We start from the raw sequence: 15,669 nt of genomic DNA, 5'->3' as shown, positions 1-15,669 counted from the left end.
TAAGCTAAGAAACATCGCTAATGAATTATTCACTTGCATGTGAATAATTCGACCTAATTAAACCGTATTCATGTGACCTTCAAATTAATCCCTTAGCTAAAGTTGGGTTACGCATAAACTAGGCGTGTTCAGCTATTAAAAGGAAAAGAATGTCAACATTGAAAGTGAAACAAGGGTAAACCGTTTAGTTGACTAAGTCGATCCACAAAAAACTCATTCTTATACAGGTAAAAACGATGATTAACATATTTTTTTAACCAATAATATGAAATCAAACAGACCTAGAAAATCCAATTGCACGCGTTCGCAATCTTTTTATACCTATATTTATGTTAATATCGGGTTATATTACCGTCGGTGTTCTTAATTCGGAGGTCACCTCGATTGTTAATTAGATGGCGTCTAAACTAAAATACAGACGAAATGCTGATACATATAGTACGTGCATCGTAAATTGTTTATTTTATACTTTTTATAATTTGGGTAAACCTTTTAGTATGTTTTATAAAACAAATATGAGAAATTGACTTGAATCGGTGAACATGAATTTGACAGCTAATGGACCTTTTTTTCGGAGTAAGACGTTACTAAGTCGTTTAAATTTAACAACTGACGAATTTCAAGTCATAAATCATCCAACATAGCAGAGTGTGACAATACCTTATTTCATTAAACAAATTGCCTTGTTTGACCCCATTCACACCTAATTACAAAAGAGTAAGAGAAATGAAGGTGACAACCTGTCTGTGAAGTTATAAAAACATTAAATATATATATATACACTTTTGCTAAATAAATTGAATACAAATACACATCAACTTACATAACTCTTAATTAAGGTACAATGAACATATGCTATCTCTTGAACATGTTAAACTCGAACCGTATTAGACCTTATGCTCTTTATGGATTAGTATATCAAATAGAAGGTAAGACAGAAAGTCAAAATTAAGGATAAAAGGTCAATTTAGGTTTGGCATTAATGTTTTCTTTGATTAACAAAAGACTTCTTTTTAATCATTTTTGTATATTTCATAAATTCTATTTTTGAAAATAAAACATAAAAACACGTTGAGGACCTGATTAAATAATGAAAGGACCTAAAGTAAAGCCAAATCCTGACGAGGAACAAACCTTTACTGAGGAAGATTTATTCCCTAACTTTTGGTGAAGAAAAATTGGTACGTTAATGTTATTGAAACGATGTACAAAGTTCTGTAACAGCAAATTTCAATCTAACAATGTCCATATTTGCATGCCAGTATAAAAGTGCTGGCTACTGGGCTGGTGATATCCTCGGGATCAAAGAGTCCACCAGCCAAGTTATCAGCCCCTTTGGTAGTTATAACATTAACGGTACCAATGTTACTGCCCCAGATGCGTATATTAACAGTTAATGTATCGCCAGTGATTCACGAGGTCAAAATATTTGAGAATTCAAGACTTAATAAAATCGTTGAAGAGCTGATAAAATAAGCCATTTATAATAAAACAGGTACATAAAAGTTTTAGGAATTTACAAAAATTATTTAATTAAAGTCATTTGTTAATCTAAGAAAAAGATTTCTCTATCTTAAGTGATCTCTTGTTCTTTTGTCCAGAACTAAAAGTTAGTCAGATTTTATTCATGAGTTCTATTTTCGTCTGTTTTTATAAGTACTTAGGAAAATTTTAGGAAATGAATAACTATAAGTCAACATACGACATTCAATGAGCACAACTATATCGTATACATAGCTACAAAAATCTCTGGGATGTCAATGACGGGGAAAGATACCAAAGGGACATTAAATCTCATAAGTCGAAAATAAACAGAAAACGCCATGGAAAAAAACAGAAAAAGACCAAACGACAAACAACTGTACACAAAACACAACAAAGAAAACTAAAGACTGAGCAACACGAACCCCGCCAAAAACCGGGGGTGATCTCATTTGCTCCGGAAGGAAACCCGCCGTGTTGCTTATGTAAGTACAAACCCGGTAATAAGTCTAATTCGGTAGATCACTATCGGAGAAAAGAGGACGGGATTGTAGGTACGACAATTGAAACACATTCGTCGGCATCTGTGAAACAGATATTCTATAACGGTCAACCAATTCTTGATTGCGTCCGTAAAATTTACGAAGGGATAATTTCAACTTCACCATTTGGTTTAATAGTTTTCTTGTGAGCAACCCTCTATCAAGGAAATCATGATAGAAAATGCAAGCCCTTGAATATCGTATCAACTGGGGAATATATACTCCATATGCAGGCGCTACTGGAATGTTGCTACAAAGAAATGGAAATTTTACAATTAGTAAACTGACATCATCTCTTTTGTCGTAAAGTTTTGTTTTCAAACGACCCTCGTTGTCAATTTCTAGAAGTAAGATCCAGATATGAGGCACACTTGACTGTTTTTTGCTTTATCTCAAGTTAGATGGGATAGATGCGTTCAACAAAGTCACCAAACTTTGAAATATTTAGTGAGAAGACATGATCTATATAGCGAAATCACTCATCTTGATAATGTCAGTTGCAGAGAATATTTTGATAAAATCAGAGCGATTTTTCACAAAGTACGATTTATCCCTTCCTAAGACAAGATACTTGTATCTACAATGGCCATTCTTTTTTTATGAAACAAAGCATTTTGTTTTTTCGTTTGGAATGGGAATATATATGTAAAGTGTAGAAAAGTCAAATGCTTAAATATTATTGCAAAAAAAAAGAGTATTAAATAGTACTTTAAAAGATCTTTGGAATTGTTAGTATCCACATTTGATTCACGTCAAAACGTGAAACAATTCAACAGAGATAACTAACGGTATTGTTTATGCAAAAAACAATTATTGCTGCCAACACTGCATTCCTGATTCATGGCATGGGACAGTCATATAAATAATCTGGTGCTTTTAACATGTGTTTGAGCGCTTAACCCTCCCAAAATTTGGGATCGTGGTAAAAAAGTTCTAGTAAAACACTAGAGACAACTAAAAACTATAGTTGAAAATGTAAAAATCACAAATAAAACTAAACGAATGAAAAAGACACAAACTATCGATACAAAAGTACTCACAGTACCAGTCCTGTAGTCAGTACTTCGATACTGACATGATTTATTACAAGCTTTTCTAAAAATGTCCGTCTATAAATTCAGAAATTATTAAAAAACTAACTTTCCAACTCCCCCAGGCAAAGTTGGCCGAAGATGAATTTGGCTATTATTTTTAGGTCCTTTTTGGTCATATAGCTCTTCAACTGATTCGGTTCACACAAATCCTTGGCTTTCAAATAATCGGCATTGAGAGTTTCTGGTGAAGGTAAATAAAAACACCGGTTCAGACGCGTGAAATTTTTGATGTGTTGCTTTCGCTTTTTTAACTGAAAGCTAGTTTTAAGTCCAATTACAAGTAGTAAATATACCATGTTTTCCAAACTAAATTATATATCATCATGCCTCCTACGGACTAAAAACTATAAATAAGCAGGCTGAGGAGAACATGACCTTAAACTTTGCAAAAATGTATGTATCATCAGATGTAGGACGATTAGATAATTTTCTATTATACAGCATAGTATTTTTACAAAAAAGTTCACTTCAGGTTGTAAATGAAAACAAATCGCTATTACTTTTATTGGTGTCCTTGTCGTGGTTAAAAGTCACTTGCCACGCAAGTCCCGCCTTATTTGTACTAGACCAATTGGCTTATTGGATTTTGACGTTAAAGACAGTATGGAGACATATTATTGTACCTGTATCTAAAGCCAGTCATGGTATGATCATATTCCTCAGTAGCGTGTGCCTGGCGTACACAAAATGACTCAGTTTTTGGGTGATTCCATTTTAAGTATGAAAACCAAGAAAAAATGCGTAATTGAATCTCACAAACTCAAAACGGAGATAGACTGTTGTGTTGATGGGGTGAAGGTTTCCATTTATGTAAGCATCCCCGTGTTCAATGGTAAAGGAATCGAGACTAAGGAAGAATGTCCACGATTGGGAATAGAACTCAGTCGTTAAATTTACAGACCAAACCAGAAACGAACCAATACTCGAGGAAAGAACGCTAGTTATTACACCGAATGATAAAATAACACTTCATATATGTGTTGCATTCCCAGCTTTTTTTATACTACCCCCAAAACCTCAAATCAAAACCTAAAAAGCCAAGAATGTTAAAATAATCGTAGAGCTGCATAAATAACCATGAAGGTCATTAAAAGAATAGCAAACCTATTCGAGCTCAGCTTTGCCTGCGGGAGTTTAAATCGTAGTTTCTTTAAAATTCTCAAGTTGTTTTCGTTGAATGAAGTTTTGACGTCAATGTGATAAGTCTGTAAAAAGGGACGTCGATTAGAGAAGCCAAATATTGGACGTCGATTTGAGACTAACACAAATTCGTCGATGAGAGGGGCATATAATTGACTCTCGATATAGAATTTCATTTCATTATGACGTCAGATTTGGACGTCGATTTAAGGAACGGACGTCGATTAGAGACAAGACGTTGCACTTAGTCTTACATATCTAACTAAATATAAATAATATTTTACATATATTAATTTTGATAGGTTTTTGTGGAAAACTATGTAGTGGTCAATCCTATAAAAATAAATTTAAAAAAACGACAAAAAACATTTGTTAACAGTCGTTCTTATGACGTAACACCACGATAAAACGCTAAAATTCATTAAAATATAGTCAATTTTATGCTGATTTAGTCATACAAGTGCAAGGTTTAGTTGTTCATAGCTATAAAACCTGGTTTAATCCACCATTTTCTACATAAGGAAATGCCTGTAGCAAGTCAGGAATATGACAGTTGTTTTTCATTCGTTTGATGTATTTGAGCTTTTGATTCTGCCATTTGATAAGGAATTCTCGGTTTTGAATTTTCCTTGGAGTTTGATATTTTTGTTATTTTTCATTTAAGTCTAGTCAACCATTGCACAAAGCGATCAATATAATGCGTTGCCTGATCTAAACAAAATATTTCTGTTTTTCAAATAATCAGAACCTTTTCCAGGACGAAAAAAAAAACACGAATAAAACTACTTTACCAACTGACAAATAAATGGTCGGAATATATTTATAATGTCTTTTAACTATTAATTCACTAAGGACTATGTGTCGACTTGGTATTATTTGCATTAAAAGTCGATTTCTTTTCGTTATGTTATTTCGCACAATTATTGAGTATAGCAATCATTTTAATTCTTAACAAAGAGGAAATCCTGAACAATCATAGGTCTGCTCTATGTTCCTTTGGAATTTCAATCATAGAATAACATGATCTACTCCATCTATATATACAAAAATGTCCTCACAAAAAACACGTATTGCTGCGTCTGCCAAGTGCTTCGTGAAACCTCTTTCGAAACTTTTGACATCAATTTGTAATAATCAATTAAAGTCGTGCTTCAGAGTTACTTTGAAAAGATCTATTCTATGGGCGGTTTAAATCAAATGAGGATACTAGAAAAGTCCAAGGATATGTTAGAGTACATACAATCTTTATCTCTTTCCTCTTGAAATAGTATAAAACCATTTAACTTCTCCACCATTTAACCTAGTATACTCCATCTTATACTTTCAGACAGATATTAGGAACTAGTACAACTATTTTACATAAAATAGAATGGTCAACGTAGAAACAAATATCTTGTTTTAGAAAGGGATAGATCATACTTAGTATAAAAAAACTCAAACCAAAAAACTCTGAAAATGACATCCTGCAGATACTTGAATTTTATTTAAAACATAGTTTTTACGTTTGGAGGACGTATTTTTGCAGCAAAAAATTCATTCGGCCTTCCTATGGGGCCACCTTTGATCCCCTTCTTGCTGACTTGTTCCTTTATTTGTATGATACAGACTTCTATACAGGAGTTTCTCAGAAAGAATGTAAAAGAAAATGAGAGTTGGTTGAGAAAAGACACTTTACGACAAAAGACATGATTTCAGATTCCCAATTGTGAATTTTCCATTTCTGTGTAGAAACATACTCGCGCAGCACCTGTTTTTTTGGAGTATATATCTTCAAGTTTATACGATATTCCAGAGCTTGTGTTTTATATCATGTTTCATTGAAAACTTACAAAGAAACTTTTAAACCAAGAGGTAAAGGTGATGTCTTCACTTCAATAGTTTTACGGTTGTCATCACGTAATGATTGATCGTTATGGTAACATCTCTGTTACAGATGACCACAGATATGTTTAAATTGTCGTAACCAAAATCCCGTCCTCTTTTTCGCGATTGTTGCATCAGCAAGTAAGACTTTGCACCAGATTTATAATTGTATGACCAATACGACTGGTGCCACATGTGCAGCAGGAACTTTTTAACCTGACGGATCAACTGTGTTCACCATCAGTTGATGGTTGGGCTCGTTTTTTTTTCAACAGTCTTGAGTTTTCTATGCGTGTTTTGTTGATTTATTCTTCCTCTTGTCGATTTTCGTTCTTTGTCATAGTTTTGTCATCATTTTTTCCAACCAATTAGTTTTGACTATCTCCTTGTTACCTCCCGCTTCATTTGATAGACACATTTGTTGTTATTTTTTTTTTTTTTTGCTCAGTCTTTTATTAGAAAACTAAAAGAAGAAATTAAAATGTATTTCATTACTTTTACGATATTTCACGATCCGATCGCAATACTTGACTTCTGTCACTTATTAAGTCACGATTAATTCATTTATTTGTCTTGCAGCCATGGACATTGGCATAGCGAACACGGTTTGAAACATACACACCGTAAGAATAATAGGTTCATAAATTCGGAGAAAATGTCTTTTAAACCTAGGAGCATTTCAGAGGGATCTGAAACAAACTTCTTTTTAACACTTTTCGTGTAAGTTGAAACCGAAAATCAATGTTGGCAAAGTGACTTATTGAGACTTTTGGTAGTATTTGAATATAAAATTGGCGGCAATTGCAATTTCTTAATTTCAAAATAAACTGCCTCATTTAAAAAAAAATCAGTATTACCATCTATTTTACTACTAAAAAGCATGTCAAAAATGCGGCTTACAATGATAGCTACTTGAATATACATTGAATTTTTAATGTTTTGTGTTTGTGTTGGAGTTCAAGGGTCGCCTTTGGTAATTTCTCACTTTATTGTGCTTTGATGAAATATCTCATAATAATGTTAACTAATTGAATATTACATTCTAGTGTTATGTGTTTATATTGGAGTTCAAGAGGCCCCCTTGGTTATAGGCATCTTTGTCGTGGTTTGGTAAATGGAAGATTTGTACCATGAGTGATGAATGATATTGAAAAGTGATGAACAGTACTTTTTATGTTCACAAGATCAATTCAACATGGAATAACAATTAGTTATATTCATATATATATGTCTGCTTCTTTTCTTCAGGTATAAATCTACTTATAAATAAGAAGATGTGGCATGAGTGCCAATGAGACAACTCTCCATCCAAGTCACAATGTGTAAAAAGTAAAAAATTATAGGTCAAAGTACGGCCTTGGCTCACACCGAACAGCAAGCTATAAAGGGCCCCAAAATGACTAGTGTATCACAATTTACTTATGTTTATAGACGAACAACGAATAAAACGGACCATGTTAGTCTTAAAATCAGGAAATTGTTGTGGAAAGAGAAAACATACTCAGAGGTTGTTGGGTGCATAAGGTAAGTGGATATAGACTGACATTATCGCTAATTCATTGGTTACTTGCAGACATGTTTACAACCCTTACTATATTCAACCCGTAAAAACGAAGAAAATACCAAGGGGGAAATTGTAAATTACAGGTCAAAGAAAAGCAAACAACGCCATGGTCAAAAGAAAAAAAGACAATATAGACCGACAAACGTGTATATTACACTGAACGGAAAACTAGACATTGAGCAGCATAAACCAAATTAAAAACATATACCGGGAGTTGCCTCTGGTCCTTCCGGAATGGTAACCATTTACTTCTCCACTAGTGGTACATGTATTTGTCGTTGGTTCATTACAGAAAAAAATAGTTATTGAAAAAGGAAAGATGTTCATTACTCAATTTCAGTAAAGCAAAGCTAACTGTATCTGTTTGTCCTGTTTTTGATGTTAAATTGAATATACCTGATCTTCAAAAACTTTTGAATTATTCAGTGAAACATATCAACTATGCAACGGAACGTGGAGTTAAATGAGAATTCTAGCTTGTTTACAAGTCTTATTTTAAGAATCCCATGTACGTGTTGTTTCTCATACAAAGAAATAAACGTCAGCGAGAATAGGAGCATATGAGCACTAAGTATTGTTTGCAAAACATGACCAAGTGACAATTGACAGTCCGTTTAGCTTAAGCTACATAGGTATTTGTTGACAAAGTTTAATTAAGGATTTTTACTCCCCTATTTAAAAATAACAAGCTTTTTAAATGACTGTTAAAAATTGATAGTATATAAATAACAGAAATTAAAAAGCAGAAAAAAATTATAGGTCCACGACCTTGTTTTCGAGATATAATCATTTGAAAATGTGACGGGAAATGATTCTCTCTTTTTCATACAGTTAACATTGGCACCTTTTTTCTGTCAAAAACTATAAAAAAAATAACAAGGATTTTATAAGATTTTAATAAATGGCTTGTCAAACTATATGTATTAAAATTATGAACAGAAAAGTAGGGGTTAGCGGGAACATTTTTTTATTGGCATTACATGGAAAAAACTAAGGAAATCCGAATATCTTACAAAAAAGTCAGAAACATGAGTATCGAACATCCTTAAGGTAAAGAAGCAAACATACACCATTTTTTTATCTTCATACAGATCATATCTAATTTCCATCTACTGTTCTTCTCATCAGTTGTAAAATAAATGTGTTTATCGGCAATTTGTACATTTTCCCTTTCATCTTACTGCCTTATATTTTTAAGATCATGGACAGGACATGAAAATCGAAAATATTAGGCAATGACGTCATGTATCAGTGCAGCAAAGTCACGTGCTCAAGTCCAATCGCGTCAATTTATCAATGAAATGCACGCGACTTCATTCATACAACCGAACAACTATCCCAACGTTTTTTACGCAAAAAAGTAGTTTTACTTATTATTTCCTTATTATTTTATATTCTCAACCAAATAAATATACAGTTAAGGTGGCTCACCCCAATAAGAACCCCCGGTAGAATTTTTTTATTTTCACATGTTTTGTAGATCTTTTTATGCTGAATCCAAATATGCAAAGAAAAAAGGGGGTCACCAGGCTCGTTTTCCCCTCAAATCGAAGCGAATTGTGCAATTTTGACCCTATTTCCAAACATTTCTACCCTTTCAACAGTAACGGCTACATCAAATTCAAAGACTTTTAGAACCATGTCAATATGATTATTATGTGAAAAAAACGTTAAAATTTGAAATGTAAACGTTTCCCTTGGTTGTTTTAGACCTAAAAGTCCATTTATTTACAGATATATGTCTAAATTTTGCATTTTCTAATTTCAGTTTAAGGCTAAAAATATTGGTTAAATCAATTTTTCGTAAAATTTCCCCGGTAGATTTTTTTTTTAAAAACGGATATGTCAAAGCTATGAATTTTTCGAGCATTTTAAGGTAAAATAAAATGGGGGTCACCAGGCTTTTAAAAAAGTTACGGACTTTTGTTTAACCCCTCTACCCCATGAGGTCTGATTTCAATGCACTCCAATAATTACTTCGTTGTGAATTCTTTAGAGATGGCTTTAATAAAATAATGTTTGCAATTAAATCAATGGACGATAGCTAAATATAAATGTGATTAACATATAACTGTTTGTTATAAAAAAAAACGAAATTTTGATTATTTTGGGGAAATACAGTAATTGTGTCTGGCGCGAGTTGTTTCCCTCTAAATTGGCGCCATAATCAGACAACAGAAATTTAAGGGTCGCCATTGTTGACCAGCATACACCACTGATGAATACAACCATGTACATGAATAACAGACAAAGTGGCGAATAGACAACGATGCAGGTAGAGTCATTACATAAGAAAACATAGATTTTAATATTTTAGGCAGGCAAATGTTATTAGTATCACGAAAAATACAAAGTGGGGGGGTTGTCTCAAAATACTCGCTACTGTAGAAAATCTCTGCGCCTGAAACCTAGACCGAATCCTTCTGTCCCTATAATGCATATATATCCTAATTTCCATTTGCTTTTTATTGATTTTGCTATTTACTATTTTTTTTTGTTTTTTTTTTTTTTTTGTTGCAATATAGAGACAGAAAGCAGTGTCCATTCAAAACAGGAGATTCGCATACAATTTGTTTGCGCTCGATTTTTGCTGATTTTATGCATTTTTCAGCCATCCGTACCTACATGTATATACACTAATAGATTAAATGGTTTTTCTATATTTTCATGTGCCTAACTATGAACAATGATCTTTCTGAGTCTAGAAACTCCACTTTTTATTAGCATGCCGTGAATGAAAGTAGAATGTAATAAATGTTAAAAAAAGTGGATTATCTAGACTCAGAAAGGTCGTTGATTATTGTAAGGCACATGAAAATATAGAAAAATCATTTATCTATTAGTGTATATTGGTACAGATGGCTGAAAAATGTATAAAATCAGCGAAAACCGAGCGCAAAAAAATTGTATGCGAATCTCCTGTTTTTAATGGACACTGCTTTCTGTCTCTATATTGGCAAAAAAAATATATAGTAAATAGCAAAATCAATAAAAAGCAAATGGAAATTAAGAAATATATGCATTATAGGGACAGAAGAATTCGGTCTACCTGAAACCTTGAATGGCTAAATTTCTGTTCTATGTATAATCGTTATGGCTGGTATCTTATTTATGTGTTTATTTGATCCTTAACTGGCAAGTTGTGAACATGTATAGCCTGTTGGGAAAAATATCGAGGGGATGGACAGGGTAGGAATGCCCTTTACTGCCAAGCATCACAAATGTCCTTTTTGCGCTACCGTAATGCTCAAATGAATCTTGATTTTTAATCGTCATTTGTTAAATCTAATTTCGTAGCTACGTTAGGGTCAAATCGAGAAATATTTATCGTTAACGTCTAATGTGGGGTACCCCATAACTGCCCTCGTACAGGGGTCCATGATTCCCACTCCCTATCCCCAACTCCCATTTCCCTTCCCTTTTACTCTAAAATATTTTCCCCCTACTTCCACTTCCATCCTCCTTGCTCCCAGACAAAAAACTGGCCAAATATAATTGCCAGAATATTCATCCCCGCTCTTTTCGAATTCTGGTCCTTTCACCCAAAATCATGTTAGCTCGCATTCACGTTCACCCCCTTTTACATTCGCACCCCACATGTTCGCACCCTTGGTCTGTTTGCACACTTCCTTTTTTAGCTCACCTGGCCCAAAGGGCCAAGTGAGCTTTTCTCATCACTTGGCGTCCGTCGTCCGTCGTCGTCCGTCGTCGTCGTCCGTCGTCGTTAACTTTTACAAAAATCTTCTCCTCTGAAACTACTAAGCCAAATTAAACCAAACTTGACCACAATCATCATTGGGGTATATAGTTTAAAAAATGTGTCCGGTGACTCGGCCAATTAACCAAGATGGCCGCCATGGCTAAAAATAGAACATAGGGGTAAAATGTAGATTTTGGCTTATATCTCTGAAACCAAAGCATTTAGAGCAAATCTGACGGGGCAAAATTATTAATCAGGTCAAGATCTATCTGCCCTGAAATTTTCAGATGAATCTGACAACCCGTTGTTGGGTTGCTGCCCCTGAATTGGTAATTTTAAGGAAATTTTGCCGTTTTTGGTTATTATCTTATTATTATAGATAGAGATAAACTGTAAACAGCAATAATGTTCAGCAAAGTAAGATCTACAATTAAGTCAACTTGACCAAAATGGTCAGTTGACCCCTTAAGGAGTTATTGCCCTTTATAGTCAATTTTTAACCATTTTTCGTAAATTTTTGTAATCTTTTACAAAAATCTTCTCTGATGAAACTACTAAGACAAATTTAACCAAACTTGTCCACAATCATCATTAGGGTATCTAGTTTAAAAAATGTGTCCGTTGACCCCACCCGCGAACCAAGATGGCCGACATGGCTAAAAAATAGTACATAGGGTAAAATGCAGTTTTTGGCTCATATCTCTGAAACCAAAGCATTTAGAGCAAATCTGACATGGGGGTAAAATTGTTTATCAGGTCAAGATCTATCTGTCCTGAAATTTTCAGACCAATCAGGCAACACGTTGTTGGGTTGCTGCCCCTGAATTGGTAATTTTAAGGAAATTTTGCCGTTTTTGGTTATTATCTTGAATGTTATTATAGATAGAGATAATCTGTAACAGCAATAATGTTCAGCAAAGTAAGATCTACATTTAAGTCAACTTGACCAAAATGGTCAATTGACCCCTTAAGGAGTTATTGCCCTTTATAGTCAATTTTTAACCATTTTTCGTAAATTTTTGTAATCTTTTACAAAAATCTTCTCTGATGAAACTACTAAGACAAATTTAACCAAACTTGTCCACAATCATCATTAGGGTATCTAGTTTAAAAAATGTGTCCGATGACCCAGCCCGCGAACCAATATGGCCGACATGGCTAAAAAATAGTAAATAGGGTAAAATGCAGTTCTTGTCTCATGTCTCTGAAACCAAAGCATTTAGAGCAAATCTGACAGGATAAAATTGTTCATTATGTCAAGATCTATCTGCCCTGAAATTTTCAGACCAATCAGGCAAACGTTGTTGGGTTGCTGCCCCTGAATTGGTAATTTTAAGGAAATTTTGCAGCTTTTGGTTATTATCTTGAATATTATTATAGATAGAGATAAACTGTAAACAGCAATAATGTACAGCAAAGTAAGATCTACAAATAAGTCAACATGACCAAAATTGTCAATTGACCCCTTAAGGAGTTATTGCCCTTTATAGTCAATTTTTTACAATTTTCATAAATTTTGTAAATTTTTGTAATTTTTTACAAAATATTTTCCACTGTAACTACTGGGCCAAGTTCATTATAGATAGAGATAATTGTAAGCAGCAAGAATGTTCAGTAAAGTAAGATCTACAAACACATCACCATCACCAAAACACAATTTTGTCATGAATCCATCTGTGTCCTTTGTTTAATATGCACATATACCAAGGTGAGCGTAGAGCCTCTAGTTTTAATCGTGCTTAAGTTAGTATAGTTCTATAACATATGATAAAATATTAAATTTATTTTATTGTTTAAAAATAAAGTGACACACACAAGATCAAAGGGCACAGGCTGTTAAAACAATTATCTGGTCTTTTCTATTTATATCTTCATAAGATTTGCTTCTACCCTCAGCTTCTACCAAACTAGTTACTTTTATTTTCACTTGAGACCAAGCTAACAGACCCAATACCCTCTTTTCCCGCCCATGACTCCCTCTTCCTGATCCCTCATTCCAATGTTCCCTTACCCCTGTCCACCTCCTCAAGAGTTTGATTGTTTTATTTGTTTTCTTGGGAATATAAATGGCCTAATTTTATAAATTTTTACCCCTACAGTACGAGGCAATACATTATATTGATGGATTCGTCTTGATCATAATTTGTTTACAATAACCGCCCCCCCCCCCTCTCTCTCTCTCTCTCTCTCTCTCTCTCTTTGGTATAAAAAAATTTCTTAAGGGCAAGTATCAGGAAATTCAGGTTTAAACATGCATTGTAGGGCTTATCTAGTTTACCAAATAACACATGTAATTGAGTTGAAAAGTTTATAATTGTTTTGTGCTGAGTATTTTTAAATACAAAATTTGTGTATCCCTCATTCCAAACAGGGTACAAGTAACCTCAACATAATTTGGTTGACCCGAGAAGTCTGTATTCAAACATATAAAAACAAAATCTTTATTTATACTTGCTGTGCATGTAATTTTATTTTGTTTGCTCATTATTGATCGCCACAAATTCTTCATTTTTTAGCTCACCTGGCCCAATGAATTCTAACTAAACTTGGCCACAATCATCATAAGGGTATCTAGTTTAAAAAATGTGTCTGATAACCCTGCCTGCCATTCAACATGACAGACATGGCTAGAAATAGAACATAGGGGTAAAATACATTTTCTGGCTTATATCAATGAAACTAAACATTTAGAGCAAATCTTACATGGTAAAAAAATGTTCATTAGGTTAAGATCTATCTGTCTCCAAATTTTTAGATGAATCAGACAACGCGCTGTTGGGTTGCTATTCCTGAGTTGGTAATTTTAAGGAAATTATGCAGTTTTTGGTTATTATCTTGAATATTATTATAGATAGTGATAAACTGTAAACAGCCATCATGTTCAGCAAAGTAAGATCTACAAATAAGTCAACATGACCAAAATTGTCAATTGACCCCTTAAGGAGTTATTGCCCTTAAAGTCAATATTAAACAATTTTTCGAAAATTTTTGCTATCTTTTATAAAAATCTTCTCCTCTGAAACTAATGAGACAAATTTAACTTAACTTGGCCATAATCATCATTAGGGTATCTAGTTTAAAAAAACGTGTTCGATGACCCTGCCTGCCAACCAACATGGCTAAAAATAGAACATAGGGGTAAAATGCAGTTTTTGGCTTATATCTCTGAAACCAAAGCAAAAGTATAAAGGTTGCATTATTTCATGCATCAATTGTGAACAAAAATATCAGGTGAGCGACACAGGCTCCTTGGAGCCTCTAGTTTTAAAATATGAACTACATTATGCATTTAAATGTCAATCATGGTTGATTTTCTGACAGAATTACTCTCACATTTAATTTCAGGCTTCAAGTACATGTAAGAGGAAGTAGTGATTTGTTGTAAAGATCATGGAATGTTCAACTTTACTTGGAAACTATTGGCAAAGTACCGACCTAATTTACACGAGAAGTCAGAATCATCTTGTCTTGCAATTGGGAACTATATACATGTATGTAAAGTGCTTAAACTTAAGAACAAATTAGAAGCCAAGATCAACAATACTTGGAACTACATGTATAATCAAAGTACTGTCAGAATCCATATGAGAGAACCCAAGATCATCTACACTTGGTGTCTATATGCAATGTGTTCAGAATCCACTTAAGAAGCCAAGATAAACTATAATTTGGAAATATATGCTAAGTGCTGTCAAAATCCATAAAAAAAATCCAAGATCAAATGGACCTACTGTACCTACATGTCCCAATGATGAATAGATTATTGAGTCATATAAAAAAACACTGAAGAGAATAATATTGATATAAAAATTATGAAAATATGGAGCTGATAAATTAATGATTGTACATGTACATGATGTATACATGTCAACAACTACTAGTAGTATTTCAAAAGTTATATTTTCTAGATAAAAGGAGAAATATATATATAGTTTTGTTTAATGAGACAGCAACCAAACAAAACAATCAAACGAATTATATATTGTCTGGAAAAACTTGTGTCTCACTAACTGACAACCTCATTACCTATCACAATGTTTAAGATTACTGAAATTAGATAAATATTATTTTGTGAAATTAGATATGCACTCAAATTGATACAGATTGCAACAAAGTTAACTGATTAGGGTTGTTTATCAGATACTGTTAGCAATAGGTCATTTGTCAATGTCAAGTTTTTGTGTTTTTGTCTGTTTTTCTAATACTAAAAGTAGTAGATAAACTATATATGATGTATGCAATGATACACACATGTAAGGAGTACATGTCAGTCTGGCAGTTGTC

General features: G+C 33.4%; 1 long non-coding RNA gene across 1 annotated transcript; it reads left to right on the top strand.

Moving 5' to 3' along the window:
• The first annotated feature begins 810 nt into the window (after window positions 1–810).
• Window positions 811–15,397, top strand: LOC127736250 (uncharacterized). Its single transcript, XR_007998885.1, has 3 exons — window positions 811–929; window positions 7,553–7,645; window positions 14,731–15,397. It is a non-coding gene; the product is annotated as an uncharacterized LOC127736250 (long non-coding RNA).
• Window positions 15,398–15,669: the final 272 nt, after the last annotated feature.

The sequence above is a fragment of the Mytilus californianus genome, unplaced genomic scaffold (genome assembly GCF_021869535.1).
Source record: "Mytilus californianus isolate M0D057914Y unplaced genomic scaffold, xbMytCali1.0.p SCAF_3, whole genome shotgun sequence".
NCBI classification, from domain to species: Eukaryota; Metazoa; Mollusca; class Bivalvia; order Mytilida; family Mytilidae; genus Mytilus; species Mytilus californianus.
This window is presented reverse-complemented; position numbering and strand designations above follow the sequence as displayed.